The sequence below is a fragment of the Portunus trituberculatus genome, chromosome 49 (assembly GCF_017591435.1).
Source record: "Portunus trituberculatus isolate SZX2019 chromosome 49, ASM1759143v1, whole genome shotgun sequence".
NCBI lineage: Eukaryota > Metazoa > Arthropoda > Malacostraca > Decapoda > Portunidae > Portunus > Portunus trituberculatus.
The window spans coordinates 3595586-3613373 of record NC_059303.1 but is presented as its reverse complement, the minus strand read 5'-3'; the positions used below and the strand labels follow the sequence as shown (position 1 = coordinate 3613373).

The 17788-nt window shown below is 43.4% G+C and overlaps 1 long non-coding RNA gene across 1 annotated transcript; it reads left to right on the top strand.

The window, feature by feature from the left end:
• Positions 1–14195: 14195 nt before the first annotated feature.
• LOC123499088 lies at positions 14196–15367 on the top strand. Its single transcript, XR_006672881.1, has 2 exons — positions 14196–14545; positions 15056–15367. It is a non-coding gene; the product is annotated as an uncharacterized LOC123499088 (long non-coding RNA).
• Positions 15368–17788: the final 2421 nt, after the last annotated feature.

Here is a 17788-nt window from a genome sequence, read left to right as displayed (position 1 = left end):
TCTGTGATTTACTTACACCTGTTGATAGAAGTGTTTGAATTAGTGTGAAGCTGGTGTACCTGTTCAAATAATGCTCATCTACTTTAGACAACCTTAATATTCAATTGGTTATTAGAACAAGAACCCAGTAATGGCTTGCTGAGTTATCATTATATTATAAGCAATTAATCACCATAATTGCACTTGAAATATTCAAATATTAGGGATTATCAACTAGCAATATCCTTTGTATAAGTAACCCCTGACTGACAACGCAATATCACCTAGGATATTTAAGTAATACTAGAACCCAGCTAACCATTGATATTTCCCATTTACCAGGAGACTTGGACAATTTGGCACCTGCTCGATCAGAGTATATTCAAATTAATTTAAAGTGTTCCTAGAATTATAATCATGGATGATTTCATTATAAATGGAGTTTAGATAATTTATCTAGGTAGCAGGCAGTCCCAAGGAGAATATGAGAATTGGATCGCCACACTACGGTGGGTTCACAAATGCTAATTTGAGACTGAAATTTTACGTCAGTAGAGTTTCCGACTCAAAAGCGGTACCTAGTGACTGGAGAAAACAGTCGCAAAACAAGACCAACATGTTTATCTTGTTAGTCGATTTTCGACTTTATATACGCTGTGACGTCACGGAGTAAGCTTTTCAAAATGTGGTCTCCATGTATAGAGAAAATTTTAAGAGTTGGTGAGGAAAATAGAACACATCTGGGATCCTAGATATGAATTATACAGTAAAAAAAAATAATAATGAATAAATAAATAATAAAAAAGAATAAGCGCAAATCGTCGTTCGACGAAATAGCTGCCACTCTGCAAGAAGTGTTTCCCTCAATGCAGGGTGTTGTTGGAGCCTGGAGGTGAGGATTGAATACTTGTCAGGATTTAATTTGATCGCAATTGTACATACTCTTATAAAGATTATCAATTTTCTTATGAGAAATGTAGGCTACTTTAGAGTGTGGTAGACACTCCTTTCTTTCCTTTTACTTAGGCAGGGACGTATCCACAGGCATTTTCTTTTCTGTTGACTCTTCCTGTACGCCAAAACAAGAGCAAACACCGCTTCAGCATCGTCACTGGAGGAAGACATCTTGGCGGTTTGCTGTTTGTTTACATACACTTCCCGACAAGGCGCCAATTAGTCGATATTTTCCAGTCACTATGTGTGACATTTTCCGATTAGAAGGACGAGTCGGAAACTCTACAGACGTAAATTTCAGTCGCAAATTGGCACATGTGAACCCGCCTTATCCATCCCAGTCCAGCAATCTTCGAGTCTTATTCGGTAAAGCTAAAGACATCACATCAGTCTCAAAGAGTGACGAAATCAGTCTATTGAATGTTATGATAGAAAAAAATATAAAGTTCAAGGCTCCGAAACAAGTCTTTTACTTAATTTATCTAGTAGGTAGCCATTACGTCATGTTGTTTTGATAAGTGAGGCAAATGTCTATCTGAAATAAAATTAGAAGTGTAGAATTGATAACGACAGCACTTGGAAATATGAATTTAGAAGTCAACAGGTTTTGGTTTGAGACAGACGAAACAGTGTTTGGAACTTTCGAGGTTTGGTTACGGTTCCTGCCGACCGGCATTGGAGTCTTGGACGGAAGAACAGCCAGTAACCGGAGAGATCTCTTAGGTGACGCCAGACGTCCGACACTTCTAAAGGCATGTGTAATCGATACGTATTTGTATTTTCATTAAAACAGTAATGTGTAGAGAAGCATGTGGCGTCAGTGGCCATGTAGGAGGAATATAAGAATAATGGTGAATGTGTGTTAGGTAGCAGATACAGTACATTGATAATGACGTAGGAGTGAGGTGTGTGCTGAAGCGCTTTGCTGTCTCATCACTACTTTCAAAGATCACGGAGATGATCCCTTATCCTTTTACCAACAGTGTTTTTCATGTTAAGGAATCTTGAGAATCAGTAACTAGAACATTAAAGTACCCACAAAACCCCGTATACCTTCCCATTTGAAAGTAGTGCATGTTGGTGTTTACCTACAACTAGCTGTCTCAGAGGCTGGCAGGTGGCGGGGTATCATGTTTATGCGGCAGTGAGCACTGTTTGTGCATGTGTGGCCAGTCCTTTCTGCTTCAGCTTCCCGCATGACCTATAACCGGCTGTCCTGTGTCCTTGCTTCTTATTCTTTTATTTCTTTCTCTCTCTATTTTGTATCTCAACTCTGCTCTCTCTCTCTCTCTCTCTCTCTCTCTCTCTCTCTCTCTCAGAGCCGATTTTTTGTTATGGGCAATGTAGGCGACCGCCCAGGGCGCAATCTATTTGGAGGCGCACGAGCGCCATAAAAAAAGATAATAAAAAAATAAATAAAAGTGCGCAGGAAAAAAATCGCCGGTATTCGAGACTAATACCGCTCATTTCCACGTCAAGTTGGTGCAATGGGCGGTGATGCGCTCCTATTACCGCATCAACTTGTTGCTGAGTTATACAGGTTGTGTATGTCTGTGTCAGAGAGAGAGAGAGAGAGAGAGAGAGAGAGAGAGAGTGTGTGTGTGTGTCACTCGGAGGAACAGCAAGGGGGAGTGGATAGACTGACACCTCTGCAGTATCATAATACCATAATATTATAATACCTCTTTTCCTTCCCCGGAGTGAAGGGGAAATGGGGGGGGGGGGCAATGGACTGTTCGCCCAGGGTGCAAAACTAGCCAGGACCGCCTCTCTCTCTCTCTCTCTCTCTCTCTCCGGGCACTACATGGTGTCTGGCCCTCCGTCACTCCTACCTGGGCCCGTACCGTACCATCTGTCACTCCGGCCGCTAATATGATACGAAGCTATCTATCATATGACGTTGAAATTATCATTAGCAGTAGCAGTATTATTATTATTAGTATTATTATTATTACCATTACAATGTACTTTTATGTCCATGTTCTGTAGTGCAGATACTTAAAAAAATTTATTAGGTCAATTTATAGCAATTCATCCAACCCACGATTTTATCGTATGGCTTACAAAAATTTTTTTTTTCTGGCGAGACGTAGTGAATTGTTTGGTGTTCTACATCATTTCCGTCGCAAAAGGAAATTTTTTCAAGCTCCGCTTCTTTTCAGCGATCTTGGGGGACCTTTGGGAAATCTGTTTTACTTATTTGATTTATTTATTTATTTTTTTTTTTTATTAAGGGAAACCTTATATAGATTAACAAACGTTGCAAAAGAGGTCAGAAATAAAAAACAAATCGCATGGAAACATCTGAAAATACATAAATAACACTGATGGCGGAGCTAGGCGGCCGCGGCGGCTGCTGCAAGTGTTGTCTTATTGGTGTGGTGAATAGATTTGCCAACAATCAAGAGTTAGTAAAAAAACCCAACATTATAACCTCACAATGGATCACACTGTAAACGGTAATGTTGTCTCTTACCAAAATGTTATTGTCCACGTCATAAAACACTTGAGTCTTGAGGCGTTTTCAGTAGCACTTTGCGGAAGGCGAACGGTCCAGAAGTGTTCGCCCTTTTAACGCGAACGCTTTTAGTTTACTGAAAACGACAGTAACACTGCCAGACGAATCTCCCTCGTCGCTCGCCGGAAAAAAAACTATTGTACTCTGTAGTCGCAGAATCACGCCAAACTGAGACAACCTCGTTCCACCGTAATATAAAGATATTATTATGGGAATGGGATAATTGAAGGCAAGGCTCAAATAAAACATTACACATATAATTTCTGCAGGGAATATTTTCTGACGGCCCTGGTACATGCGACAGAGGCTGGATGCACATGTCCAAATGATTTTTGTAGCACAGATCTGCGTCTACCTTGTTCAAAAATATCTTGTCACAGACGTCACAGGTAAATCTGTTAAGTGTAAAACAACTGTTGGTAATTCTGTATAACAAGTCTGTCCCTCCTTTCCCCTCAATCCCCCCTCCCCCCAAACAAGCTTGGGGGCCTGTGGGGAATCGGGGGTTTGGTGGGGAAAATAAACGCAATATGGGCATAAAAAAACCGGAAAATTTCCATATTTCAAGTGTTTCCAACCTAACCTAACCAAGCATAACCTAATCTAACCTAACATAACATAACATAATGTAACCTAACCTATAGTCCGACTCAAATATGAAGGCCGCTCAGGGGAGAGACCTAACGGGGATTCCCCGGCTGCGGCGTCGCCAAGCATCGTAGCACATGTTTCGATCTCATTATTAACTTACATCTTAATGAACCGTCATAAAAGTGTATTCCTCTAAATTTCTACTAAGGATGTATAGAGAGCTTTGAATATTGTTTTAGTGTAATGAAGACAATGATTTTGTATATATACCACAAAATGTAGCACCACTGCTCTCCAGCGTTGCTACTTTTCAAGGTTGGACATGGGTGAGGTCAACCTTCCTGACCGCTGATAATCCCCAGGTCAAATCAAGTCACTCCTCCCCTCCCTGTCGCTCAGGATGGAAGGTGAATATCTCGTCCGCGGTACTCGCCTTGGCAACCTTCATAGTCAAGAGAAATTAATTATTTACAGCGTCAACAAGTTCTGCTTAGAGGATTCTTTTATTATCAATGTGGAGGACACTTCTGACGAAGAAATGTCTGATTAAATAGCTGAGAGAAGATTATGCTTACAGGGTAAAACCTCTATAAAAAAAAAAACGCACCTTAACCCTTACCTCATGGGTGGTGTGGAAAAAGAGTAAAATAAAACAACAAAAAAGATGCATGTCTACTTGTCTATTTTAGAGAGAGAGAGAGAGAGAGAGAGAGTGTGTGTGTGTGTATGCCACGTCACAGGAGAACCAATACGTAAACTGTTGAAAGACTCGCGCAAGCAGGATTACACACACACACACACACACACACACACACACACGTGCATGAGAGAACTATATAGTAAGAAGAAACAGGAGGAAGTAGTAACAAGCCACAGAGAGAGAGAGAGAGAGAGAGAGAGAGAGAGAGAGAGAGAGAGAGAGAGAGAGAGAGAGAGAGAGAGAGAGAGAGAGAGAGAGAGAGAGAGAGAGAGAGAGAGATGGGCGTTTCTCCACACTTCAGTGTTAATCCTATAATTGGGGCTGCGACGTTTGGCGACGCCGCAACCGGGGAATTCCCGATAGGTCTCCCCCCTCAGCGGCCTTCATATTTGTGTCGGACTATAAGCTAACCTATATGGGCAGTGCGCAGTAGGGCTGGGCGGGATCCGAATACTGGATCCGGATCCACCGGATCCGACAAGGCAGGAGGGATTCGATTACCAGCCTCTGGTACTCGAATCCACTGACGATTACTTGCTGGCTGAGGCGAATCCTGACGAATCCGGTACTCAGATACATTACTTTCCTGGCAGAGGTGAATCCTGATGGATCTGGCGATCATTCACTATTGTTTTTCGCTTTTTGGGCTTCATGATTTAATTATTGGTAAAAAAAAAAAAAGCAGAATTGGCTAGAAATAATATCTATTATTTCAGTCAGCGAGAGACATTTAAAATATGAATTTAGTGTTGCCATTCATGCCTTAATTTCTCCGAAGGCTGCTGATTGGCTGATACGCTGTGACGTCAGAACGTACCATATAAATAGTTCCGCGTATATATAAATAACAAAACCTGAAATAAAGAAAAATTCAAAAATAAAAATAGCAAAAATGGCCTAATAGCTATGCCAGGGTAATGGCCAAAAAAAAAAAAAGTTTCAGTTGCAGCCTTGACACCACAGAGACAGGGGGGAACGCGACAGTCTTCATAGCCATATGGCCATAGAATTATGTAATTGTGCAGAGCGAAATAAATTCTAATAAATCTAACATCCTTCCTCTATTAAACTGCGTGTTAATTGTTTTCCAGAAATTATTAGTCTCGTCAGTAGCCTTCGTCTGAAGGCAAGTACTCGGATCCCGCTGTGGGACTCCAGTACCACCGAGTCTAAACGATTACCGCGCGGGAAGACGAATCCAAGCAGCGAGACGATTACCGCGCGGGGAGATGAATCCAAGCAGCGAGACGATTACCGCGCGGGGAGACGAATCCAAGCAGCGAGACGATTACTGCGCGGGGAGATGAATCCAAGCAGCGAGACGATTACCGCGCGGGGAGACGAATCCAAGCAGCGAGACGATTACCGCGCGGGAAGACGAATCTAAGCAGCGAGACGAGTACCGCGCTGCTTGGATTCGTCAGAGGGCAGCCAGTCCGATCCCGCTCTCAGGCAAATCCAGCGCCGCGCCACCCCGTGCTCAAGTACTCGGATCCGGATTCGGATTCCACGGATCCGCCAGACCAAGTAATCGGATTCGTGAGTACATAAAAAGTCGGATCTTGCCCAGCTCTAGTGCGCAGCCCCCCGTGAACCCCCCGTTATGGCGTTAACCCAACGTACCATGACAAGCTAACAAGGAACCTAAAAAATTATATGATTGATTGATTGATACATTTATTGTTGAATTAATAAATAATTACAACAAAGGAGGAGGATGGGCCTTGCCACCCACCCCCTGGGCAAGGACTTAAGGTTAAAGTATCACAAAAATAACTCTGGACAGTATACAAGTATTTCAATAAATAAATACACATATTACACACCTTATTGCCTAAGACATCCTACAGTCTGGGAGCAAACTGAGGATATTCCCTGAGTATTTCCTTGAGGGTGGCAGAGTCTAGGAGATGGTCAATGAGGCTGTACAAGTCATGCTGACCTTGTGGCCTAAATTTAGCAATGAGAGGACATTCCATGATATAGTGACGCAGAGTGTGTCCCCTTGGTACAGCACACAGCACACACCAGGAGAAGCACTGACTTCCTAGAAGTATTTGTAGCCTAATCTGAGCCTCATTGCCACCCTGTCACGTGATGCAGTATGTCTCCCATAGGTGTAAGCACAGCTCTGGAAGACACGTGCATAGTGAAGACTAGTGCTACTGCCCCTATGGCAACAAAGCTCCAACTGATCACTAATGCTACTTTGTACAAAGTCCTTAATGCTACTCTTAACATAACCCAGAATGTACTCAGTGCCAGGGTTCACTGTGTCATCTTGTAGGGCACACTGAGCAAGGTGGTCTGCTTTTTCATTTAGCGGGATACCCACATGAGAGGGTATCCAGATGAAATGGACCGTGGCACCAGCACCTTCAAGGGCGTGGATGAGATCAAGACACTTATTAACTAGGTCACAGTCCATGGGGGAGGTGGATTGAAGGGCGTACAATGCAGCCTGACTGTCAATAAAGAAATATACATTCTTATGGAGAGGCGCCACAATGTGGAGCACCTCCAGAACAGCATACAGTTCTGCTCTAGTGGAAGACATGGGTGCAGGGAGCCGCCTCGAAACCTCAGTGTCAGTGTAGAGACTGGCAGAGATGTAGTCACAGATGAACAGCCCACATCCAGACCTGCTGCCATTGACTGACCCATCACAATAAACATGAATAGCCTCAACGTGTGGGTACTTAGACAATTTTGTCATGAACATGTCTTGCAGCACATGAGGGAGCCGGTCCCTCTTGGGTTGATGCAGAGTGAATATCAACACTGACACGGTGAGGGTTCCAGGCGGGTTGCAGCGGTGACATAACAACGTTAATACAAGCCTCGACTACACCTACACTTGTCAGTACTCCCAAGATCTTCCTGAAGTATGGTGTTGTAGGAGTGCGAGTGCAGGAGTCCGTCGTACAGTGCCTCTGCATCAGCAAAGGAGCCCTTCACGGTAGCGTACCACGCCACCACATGGACGACGAGGTCCGTCATCCTGGATGGTGGCACCGTCAAGCGCTTCCTGGGCACTGCCGGGGCGGACTGCACCAGGAGGGTCGTCTCCAGGGCGAAGTGGTCGCTCAGCAATGACCTGACAAAATAAGTTTGGGCAGTATACGTTGGCATATTGATGAGGGCTACATAATCAAGTCTGCCTCCTTGAACATGTGTGGGTGTGTGGTCCCCAGTAAGTACAGCTGTATCTGTGGTGTCAAGGAAAGCCTTCCAGCGCACACCATTGGCATTGGTGGTGAGGTGGCTTCCTAGTTCCTTATGCCTGGCATTAAGGTCACCCATGATAACACTCTGCTCTTCAAGAACATACTCAGGAAAATTTGCAATATTAAGGGCACCAGCATGAATGTACATGTTTACAAAGTAAATAATTTCATCCACAGTCTGCAAGCAAACAGTAATAAATTCAGTACCCTCAGTGACCCCCATTTCCATGAAGTTAACTGGAATCCCATGTTTAATGGAAGTGGCCATCCCCCGACTACTGCCGTCACCACAACTGAGGGTGTGGGAGGCATAACCCCGCAGCTCAGGCACCCTTGGCCCTACCTCCTGTAAGGCAATAATGTCAGGCTTATGGAGAAGGACATGAGAGTGTAAGTCAGTGAAACGGGCATGTAGACCATTGACATTCCATGTTAGGGTGCGGAAAGTCTTACCGTGTGGTAGTTGTCGTAAAACAGGGGTAGCATGGAGACTCCTGAGTCCATTATGAAAGTGTATTTACGGTAGCACAATACACAACAAGTGTAAACCGAGCGAAACGAGAGGCAGGAGGCATAGCGTGTCGCCTGAGGCGGCGGCGAGCGAGGACTGAGGGGAAGGACGTGACGTCAGACAGAAAGGGAGTATGGGAAAAACAAAGGACATGCTAACATATGGCTCGGGCACGCACAACAGTGCGACCTCGCACTGAAGGTGATAATCATAATAAAAAAAAATATATAAATAAACACTATAAAATAAGAGTTCATCTAAAAAAAAAAATTGAGAACACTGGAATGTTCATTTTTCACAAAAAACATGGTCATATTAGTAATTGTCATCTGATCACTTTCAAAAATATTACTTTTCACTAATTTTGTCATCTGATCACTTTCAAAAATATTACTTTTCACTAATTTTCATTACATCACTCATAAGGATATAAAATCTTTTCATTAATTTTCAAATTTTCATAATCACAAAAATATTAATTATTTTCATTAATTTTCAAGTTTTCACTTCATTAATTTTCGTTACATGACTCACAAAAATATGAGTTCTGTTTATAAGATCTGTAATCACTTATCACTAAATAGAATTAATAAGAACATAATATGGCACACAGTAAGTTCTTATAGTGAGTTCTCATAGTAAGTTCTCATAGTAAGTTTTCAGTAGTATATATATATATATATATATATATATATATATATATATATATATATATATATATATATATATATATATATATATATATATAGATATCAGCTGCTGATAAATATTTAATCATCATCATCAAAAATAAATATTATCATGTAAGCATACACTTTATCAAAATTTTTTTTTGCATGTAATCATGAGCTTCATCAAGAATATTTTGACATATAATGATGGGACAAGATGCAAATCAAGCATGAGATACTCAAAAATAATTCACTAGAGTGGTTATACTGAAAAACACTCAATACACTGGCTGGAGTATCAGCAGCAATGAAAACACATCAGACAGACATTTCATAATCAGATGGAGTAGTAGTCTCAGTCTGCGATGAAAATCCAGGCATGAACATACAAAAATATAATGAAAATCACACAAACATGAAAAAAAAAAAAAAAAATCAGGGAAAAAAAAATTCACAGGAAAATAATTATAAGTAGTGTAAGAAAAATAATACTGAAAATAAAATAACTAGCCAACAGCATGGGCAGATAGAAAATGCAGAGATAAAACAATGAAGTATAAGCAGAAAGCAATAGAAGAAAGCAAGAAACAAACAAGAAACAGAAAAATTTCAAGGTCACTCGAGGAGAGAGTAATAAAATAGCAATGCACAAAAAACACTGTTGCACTTGTAAATAACACTGTAGCACTAGCAAATTAAAGAAAATGTATCAAATAATTGAGCTTATGAGGCTGCAAGGGTATTATAATAAAAAAGCAGGCCTACACACAGGAAAAACATATGGTATTAGGCTACAAACAGACATTCAAAGCATCCGCGGCTGTGATAGCCAATCTGAGACAAGGGCAAGGTGCCGTAACGAATCACCGAAGAGCCCGGGAAAATATCAAGATGGCGACCAGACAGGAGCCAATCAGAGCACAAGATACAGGTAGCAGCGTCCCACAGCCAATGGGAGAAGCTGAAACATTCAAACATTAAGAGACACAGGAAGACGCTAGAATTAATGGCGCCAAGACGAAAAAAAGCAGATTAAAATGCAATAAACACCACAAGATAAACTCACTGACTTACCCTGAAGGAACTAACCCAACGTATCTGTGTAGAAGGGTGTAGTAGGGAGCGTCAGATGAGGTGTGGAGTAGCTGAGAAGCATAAGATGGCGCCAGGACGGACCTTGGCGGGAAAACACACTGTAATCGCCTAAAAACTCACAACAAGCACAAAAGTATATGTTATACTTATACAAAAGACGGCAGAAGCTGGGGGGTGGCGGAGGGGCTGACAGGTGGTGACTTGAAGCACAGCTCACGAGAGAGCGAAGGAGTGCATGTGTCGGCTTGAAACGCGTGGCGATTTGATACGCAGCAAGGTGCACGTGGCTTCACAAGACTACTTAAGAGCACAGCAGTCTATCAGGCAGTCAGCAGGGAGGAAACTGCAGGCAGAAACTTGCGAACGAAGCTGTAGGTAGGAAGATCCAAGCGTCGAGAAGCCCACGTGAGACAGCAGGCAGTGGCAGGCCAAAATACAGCAGACAAGGCAGAGCTGCAGGAGACTGGAGACAGCAAGGCACAATACATCAAGAAACAGCTGACATTCCCGTAGCTGTAGAAAGATCCAAACGTTGAGAAGCTTACGTAAAACAGCAGTCAGAGACAACAGCCACTAGGCACAACAACGGGCGAGACAAGGCAGGAGCGGCCATCTTGTCTCTACACCATGGCGTCACTGAGAGTCACTCGCATATCACTGGCCTTCACCGCTGCTACCAATTATGTGGTAGTTGTCGTAAAACAGAGATAGCATGGAGACTCCTGAGTCCATTATGAAAGTGTATTTACGGTAGCACAATACACAACAAGTGTAAACCGAGCGAAACGAGAGGCAGGAGGCGTAGCGTGTCGCCTGAGGCGGCGGCGAGCGAGGACTGAGGGGAAGGACGTGACATCAGACAGAAAGGGAGTATGGGAAAAACAAAGGACATGCTAACATAACTGTTCATCGCGATGGTGTTGCATCTGTGTCTTCAGGCCATCCACTTCCTGTGTCAGGCGAGACATCTGCTCCATCAGATGTCCCTGGTCTGGCTCTTGGCTGGCAGTCTTCAGATTTCCCTGGTCTGGCTCGAAGCTGGCAGTCTTCAGATGTCCCTGGTCTGGCATGGGGCTGGCAGTCTTCAGGTGTCCCTGGTCCGGCTCGGGGCTGGCAGTCCGGGCTGGGATATGGCAGTGGCACCGCTTCTTCTTTCGGCTGACCAGTGTCCATTCGCCTGCATTATCCTCCTCACAGTCTGCCACAGGTGACTTGCTCTCTGAAGCAGGGGGAGCAGGGGCCATCCCTGAGAGGCTCCGGGGCTGTCGTGTGGCTCCCTTGACTGGCTTGGCGGGGGTATCCATCCTCGGTGTGGGTGCAGCAGCAGTTGCACATTGCCCTGCGGCCTTGTCTTTTATTGTGGGTGGGTCACACAGGCTATGCTGACACACGGCACTCTCTCCTTGGCCCTGTTGAGCACCGTTGGCTAGGGATGGGGTTGGGGCCACAGTGGAGGTCTCACTGCATACTGTGTGCTGCTGGTTCTTGAAGGCGACAAACTTGGTACTGAGACCAGAGACTGTTGCAGTCAGATTGTCCACTTTGGCAACTAGTGCACTCACCACCGCCATTAGCTGCTGGGTAGCGTCGGTGCCAGGCAGTTCCTGAGTGATGCCTGCCTGGGACACTGTGTTTAGAGGCACAGGGGGCACTGTAGCAGTGCGCTGCGGCAAAGGTGGTAACACGGCAGGTGTGGTTGAAGTGCCAGCGGTGGGGCAGGAAGGCTGAGACAGGTGAGGGGTAGCGGCCGTGAAGGAGGGCTTCGTTGCCCATGCGTTGGTCTGAGGAGGTGGAGCCTGGCGGAAAACAAGCCTGGGCCGACTCACCTCATCCATGGCAGGTTCCCTTTGGGGCCGAGGCCTGACAGTGCGGAGGGTGGAGTGGGCGTTGTGGTCACCCCCACAATTGCAGCAGTGAGGAGGGATTTTGGTGCCCTCCTTGATCTTATTCAGGCACTGTGTTGACTTATGGGACCCAGCACAGTACCTGCTGCGAGGGGCAGACTGGCAGCGCCACTCCTTGTGTCCCCAGCGACTGCAGTGGCGGCACAGGTCAGGTTCAGGTGTATACCGCTCCACACGCCGACGTCCAAGGCCCAGGAGATTCACCTCAGTGGGCACCTTGCCTGTCACCACTCCCAAAAGTTGGGGCCTTGCCATCTACCCCACCATCCTCCTCTTCAGCCCATGGAATCCAGCTGGTACCTCTATCAGGTTGACATTGATGTGGGTCGCCACTCCATAGATAATAACAGGGTGAGTGCCATCGTCGCCAGGGCACTCCATAACCAGGCCCAGAAAGCCCTCACTCACCAGGGTGGCGTAAAAGGAGGAGTCAGTATTGACCGTTATATAGGGCTGGTTCCGTCCCTCCTTGTACAGTGGCTGCAGGTCTGGATGTTGTTTCAGCAGGGCAGCAAACCAGCTGAAAAGCTCACTGGCTGTCTTCCCATGGCCAGCAGGGAAGAACAGACGACGCCTTTGTTTACGGTCCGAGGTGGCTGGGGCAGGTTCATCTCGACAGGGAATCTGGTCAGCAGCAGCATTTCCCTGGTGTTTTTCCTTGCCAGATGGTGCAGGACGAGGCTCCTCAACAATCTCCATGTCCTCTAAGGCTGCTACGCCTATCTCCACCTCAACAGTGCCTGCGACGAGCATAGTCCTTTGTGCTGGGCCCACGTGGAAAGCAGCAGGCTTTGTGGCGGGGAGCACCACCAAGCCCAGGCATGGACGCTTATTTTCTGTCTTCTCCTGGCTTATTTCTGGCTGGCAAAACGGGCCTAGACCTCCCTCAGTAGCCACTGAGTAGGCGTGATAACGTTATGCTTCTCTAGTGGCAGCGCGTGATTGGAGGGATTAGCTCTATAGACACCATGAAATCCTTATATGCCGCTACCCACAAATCCCTATTTATACCCACAAATCTGTTATAAACAATTGAAAATCATTTCAGTGTTTACTCTTGACTGGTGCAGAGCTCGCTGGACTTAGAAAAATTCCTACTTCGCCGAACTCTCAAGTATTATTACAGCCAAGCTAGACGCATGCGGCTCAATTATTTTTATGTTTATGGCAAGGTCACCAAGCCTTCTATATATGTGAGTTTCGTGTTTGTACGTGACACGGACCTTTTATAAAGATTAACCAAATTGTTTTATAATACGTGAGCGCCTATGGCGGTATTGAGACAAAATAATAGAGGTGAATAGAGCCTCTAAGATCCCGGGTATCACTTCCCCTGTCACATTTTCCTACTTTTTAAGGTATTACTGGTAATATACCCAGTATCCACTAATACAAAATATGTTAGATAAGGCGTTACACCACTGGTGACTGTTTGTCCTTCAGTAGTTACATTGGCCGAGACATTTTTGCTGTGCATTCCCTCAAGTTGTTGCACTGGTCAGAGGCCATGATGTTGTGTGTTCGTTGGCCCAAAGTTTTCAGAGCACCACCATTAAAAAATATACCCAAATCTTCCGTAATATTGCTATAACCTTATGTCATTATCAAGTAACAATGCAAATATCCTATCATCTTTATATTTTACAAGTACTTTGCTTAGATAATGCGTAACCTACGAAATTCTCACATAACTGGAAGTCAAAGTCGGAGTCACAAGCTTTGAAATGAGTAGCGTGACAAGTGTGCATCCTGAACCAGCCAGAGTGCGTAGTCCCAGATGTCTCGAGAGTCCAAGACTCTATTTTCATTTAATTCAAACTGCAAGGAGAATTCTTATGAATTTCAATATCAGTAAACAGTTGCTAAATGTATTTCCTTTGCATAATAATACTTATCATATCTTCATGTTCCTCATAATAGTATTTTTATTGATTTATAACTTACAAAGTTGGCAACTCGTCTCGCAGCCAATCAGCGTCAGTGTTCGCTGTCACGTGACTTTGAGAGCGAACGCAAGTGAACACCTTCCAAACGTGTTCGCCTGTGTAGGCGAACGCTTTTTGGACCGTTCGCCTTCTGCAAAGTGCTATTGAAAACGCCTTTGGTGTGTTCAAGTATACTACTCCTGGACTAAAGGGCGCACACGGGGATTGTTAAACAAACCCTTTCCTTTCCTTTGAGAGGTCCCTACGAGAGATACTCTTGGCTCCATGGTGATCCATAGTAACGATAAACCGTTCTTGTCTTCCCTCTTCGTGCGGTCCGCTTGCGGTAAGGTTGGTACGCCGGAAGGGGTTCCTGTACGCTTGGCGACCTTCACGCAGCCACTTTGTTTACCCGGGAAGAGCAAGTCTCCAGAAATTTCATCACCATTCACCATCATATTTTGTATCAGGTAAGCCTATTTTTGTACTTTGTAGTTACTTTTTATTAGTTTTATTAGGTAGCAAACCTATATATATCATAAAAAGACTGCCTTACCGGCCAGTGTCCCTGAATAAGAGCATGGCAAAATAGATGCCTGCACGTTGCCTTACCAAGCAGATTTTAACTCAGTATAATAAAAGGAATATATTTCTTGAGATTTTTGTTATTTGTTAGCAGTTTTATATCAAAAGTAACCAACATGAGGAATATAAAGAACGGTCTGCATTCCTTTTTTTTTTTATAAGAATAAGAATCAATGGTAATAATAATAAACTTTGGAATGTTATACTACTACTACTACTACTACTCACAATAATTGATAATAAAAATATATAATAGTAACAATAATAATGATTATAATGATGTCAAATTATTGTTTTAATTCATGTATTTGCATACTTAACTGGTACATTTGCAGACCAAGCAAAATGTACATGTTTATTTTTTTTCACTCAACTAACTAGTTATCTAATGACAGGAGACTCCAGCACCATGGTCTGTGAGGTAGTGGCCTTGGACACACCACAGGAGGCCATGGTCACACCACTGATGGCCATGGTCACACCACTGGTGGCCATGGTAGAGGGGACAGTGGTGTTGGAGAAGACACCAGGACCAACCACTTAAATACCAAGAGAAAAGGCCAAAAGGAGATTCCATGAAAGTGATTTATATATAGATGCGCCAGAGGCCAGAAATGTAATGAAAGAAAAGGTTGAAACTCAAAAAAAAGAATGATGAAAAAGGAATACCTATTAAATTTACAAATATTAGATATAGAGATTAGGAAGAAGGAGGCTGAGGTATTGTTGAAGGTAGCTTTAAAAAAAAAAACTAGAAAATGAGAACAGAAATTGCCAGTGCAATAAATAATGTCACACTGCCTTTTTATTTGTTTTTGTTTCCTCTCGCAGATTTTTTTTATTTTACTTTTTTTTTTACCAGGATGTTATTTAATAATAAAAATGCAAAGAATCGATGCTTTATTCCTTTCCTGCCATAAAGGCACAAATATGTTACACATTATTAAGGGTGTGGGAAATTCTAGCCCTGTCTACAGAGTGTGCTGTGGTAGAAAAAGTTAAGCACAGAAACAATGAAACGTGCATAGAAAGTGGGAATTTGTGAATTGCGAATTACGAATATTATTGCAACTACATTAGACCGCCAATGAAAAGACTCTGTGCGTCTTTCAAATGATATAAGGAAATTTAACACCGTTTCATATTGATGTTGAAAAATATGTAGGCCCAACATTCACTGCCAGGTGTATGACTACATCAATCTCACACTCGATTCTTTTTCTAACATATATCTGTTAGAAAAATAATCGAGCTTTGCTGGACTTTTTTATCACAGAGAACTTGTATTGCTGGACATGTCATACGCGTTATTTTCTATGTAAATTGAAATAATGAAAACAAATTTGATGTTACAGTAAATAGATGAACAAATAACGATGGTTACGATGCTCGTGACGATAGCGATAGTTTCTGCGATAACGATGTAAGTCCATGATAACAATGGGCTTCCAATTTCCACGAAAATTATTTCAGTTTACAAGATAAAGATAAAAGTTTCTATTATAACGATACGATTTAAATTTCCACAATAACGATGCAATCCCATGATAACAACGCGAGTGTCCAACGATAACTGAGTGAGTTTTCACGATAATGATTACACTCTCCACGATAATGATACAACTCTCCAAGATAAGGATGCGAGTTTCCATGACAACAATGCGAGTGTCCACGATAACGATACGACTGTCCACGATAACGATATGACAGTCCATGGTAATGTACGGGGTGGGCCGGTGTGTATCGTGGTAGCGGTTGTTTGTCCTTTGGTCAATAAGTAGATTATGTTCCTTTTCTTTGTTTATTACAAAATTGATGTTCTTCACAATTTACAAGGTTCGGCACCGTTTCAGTCACACTTCACACTCACGCTGCTGTCTCTCTCTCTCTCTCTGCGACTGTTACAGGAGTCACGTCTTAAGGGTATGAGCACCGGTACAGATCTCCTTATGAAAATGGTAGATCGTAGGACGGTGAGGCTGGAAGCATGACGTCAGATAAGTAATTGACCAATAGAAATGTACTCCACGTGAAGATGTCCCCGGATGTGACCAATGGGATACGTTATTCAAGAAGCTGACGGGTGCATATCCCTTATCGCGTTGTTTGGGTTACAGCAAGGTTTTATGACTTGTTTGCGAGCTTACCAGCGTTAATAGAACCGTCATGTTCAAGCCTCCTCTCCCTTCTCACTTCTACCTATTGCCTACTCTATACTGTTCGTTGTTGTATTTGAAATAGGTCTATTACAGTAACAATGCGAGTTTTCACGATAACGATGCAGGCGTGGCAATGGTGAGTTTTCAGAACTGGAGGTTGTCACCAGGTGGCAGAACAGTACGTGTCCCTTTCGCTCTCACAGGGGTAATATAGAACATACCTGCAGTGTCATTCTATAAACACAGAGATGAAATAAGTCGATATAATATATTTTCTACATAATTCCTTCTAAATAGCAACACAGGCAAAATCAAACCCTTTTCATGAGCAAATTTATATAAGTTGATTTTTCTCGTGATCTGGCATTGAGGCTTATTTGGTCATCTCTATATTTCCAAAAGAGTACACCGATCATCAGAAGTGTATTAATCCAGTCGACAGTAAACATGAACACAACATGTCTGTGTAGTATAGTGGTTAGAACGTTCGGCTCACAACCGAGAGGGTCTGGGTTCGAGTCCCGGGAACAATAAATAGATGAATAAATAACGATGGATACGATGCTCGTGACGAAGATAACGATGTAACTGGAGTAGTTGTGGCTTCGCTTTCCCAGTGTGTGGAGTGTGTTGTGGTCTCAGTCCTACCCGAAGATCGGTCTATGAGCTCTGAGCTCGCACCGTAATGGGGAAGGCTGGCTGGGTGACCAGCAGACGACCGTGGTGGACTTGAAAGTTCAAACCACACAGCTCAACTTACTAGTTAATGAAAACAACAATTCTAATTAAGAACAGGCAACTCAAGTATCCTGGCAAGAGTGTTGCTCTAACCCATTCTGGGCTGCCCACTTGTTCAACTTAACAAACACACTGTTTGGCAAATAGTTAATTCCTGCTTTAATGTCCATGCCACTCTGCCATGAGGAAGAGGAAAGCTTCACATATTTCTCTCTCCTCATTCTACAGCTG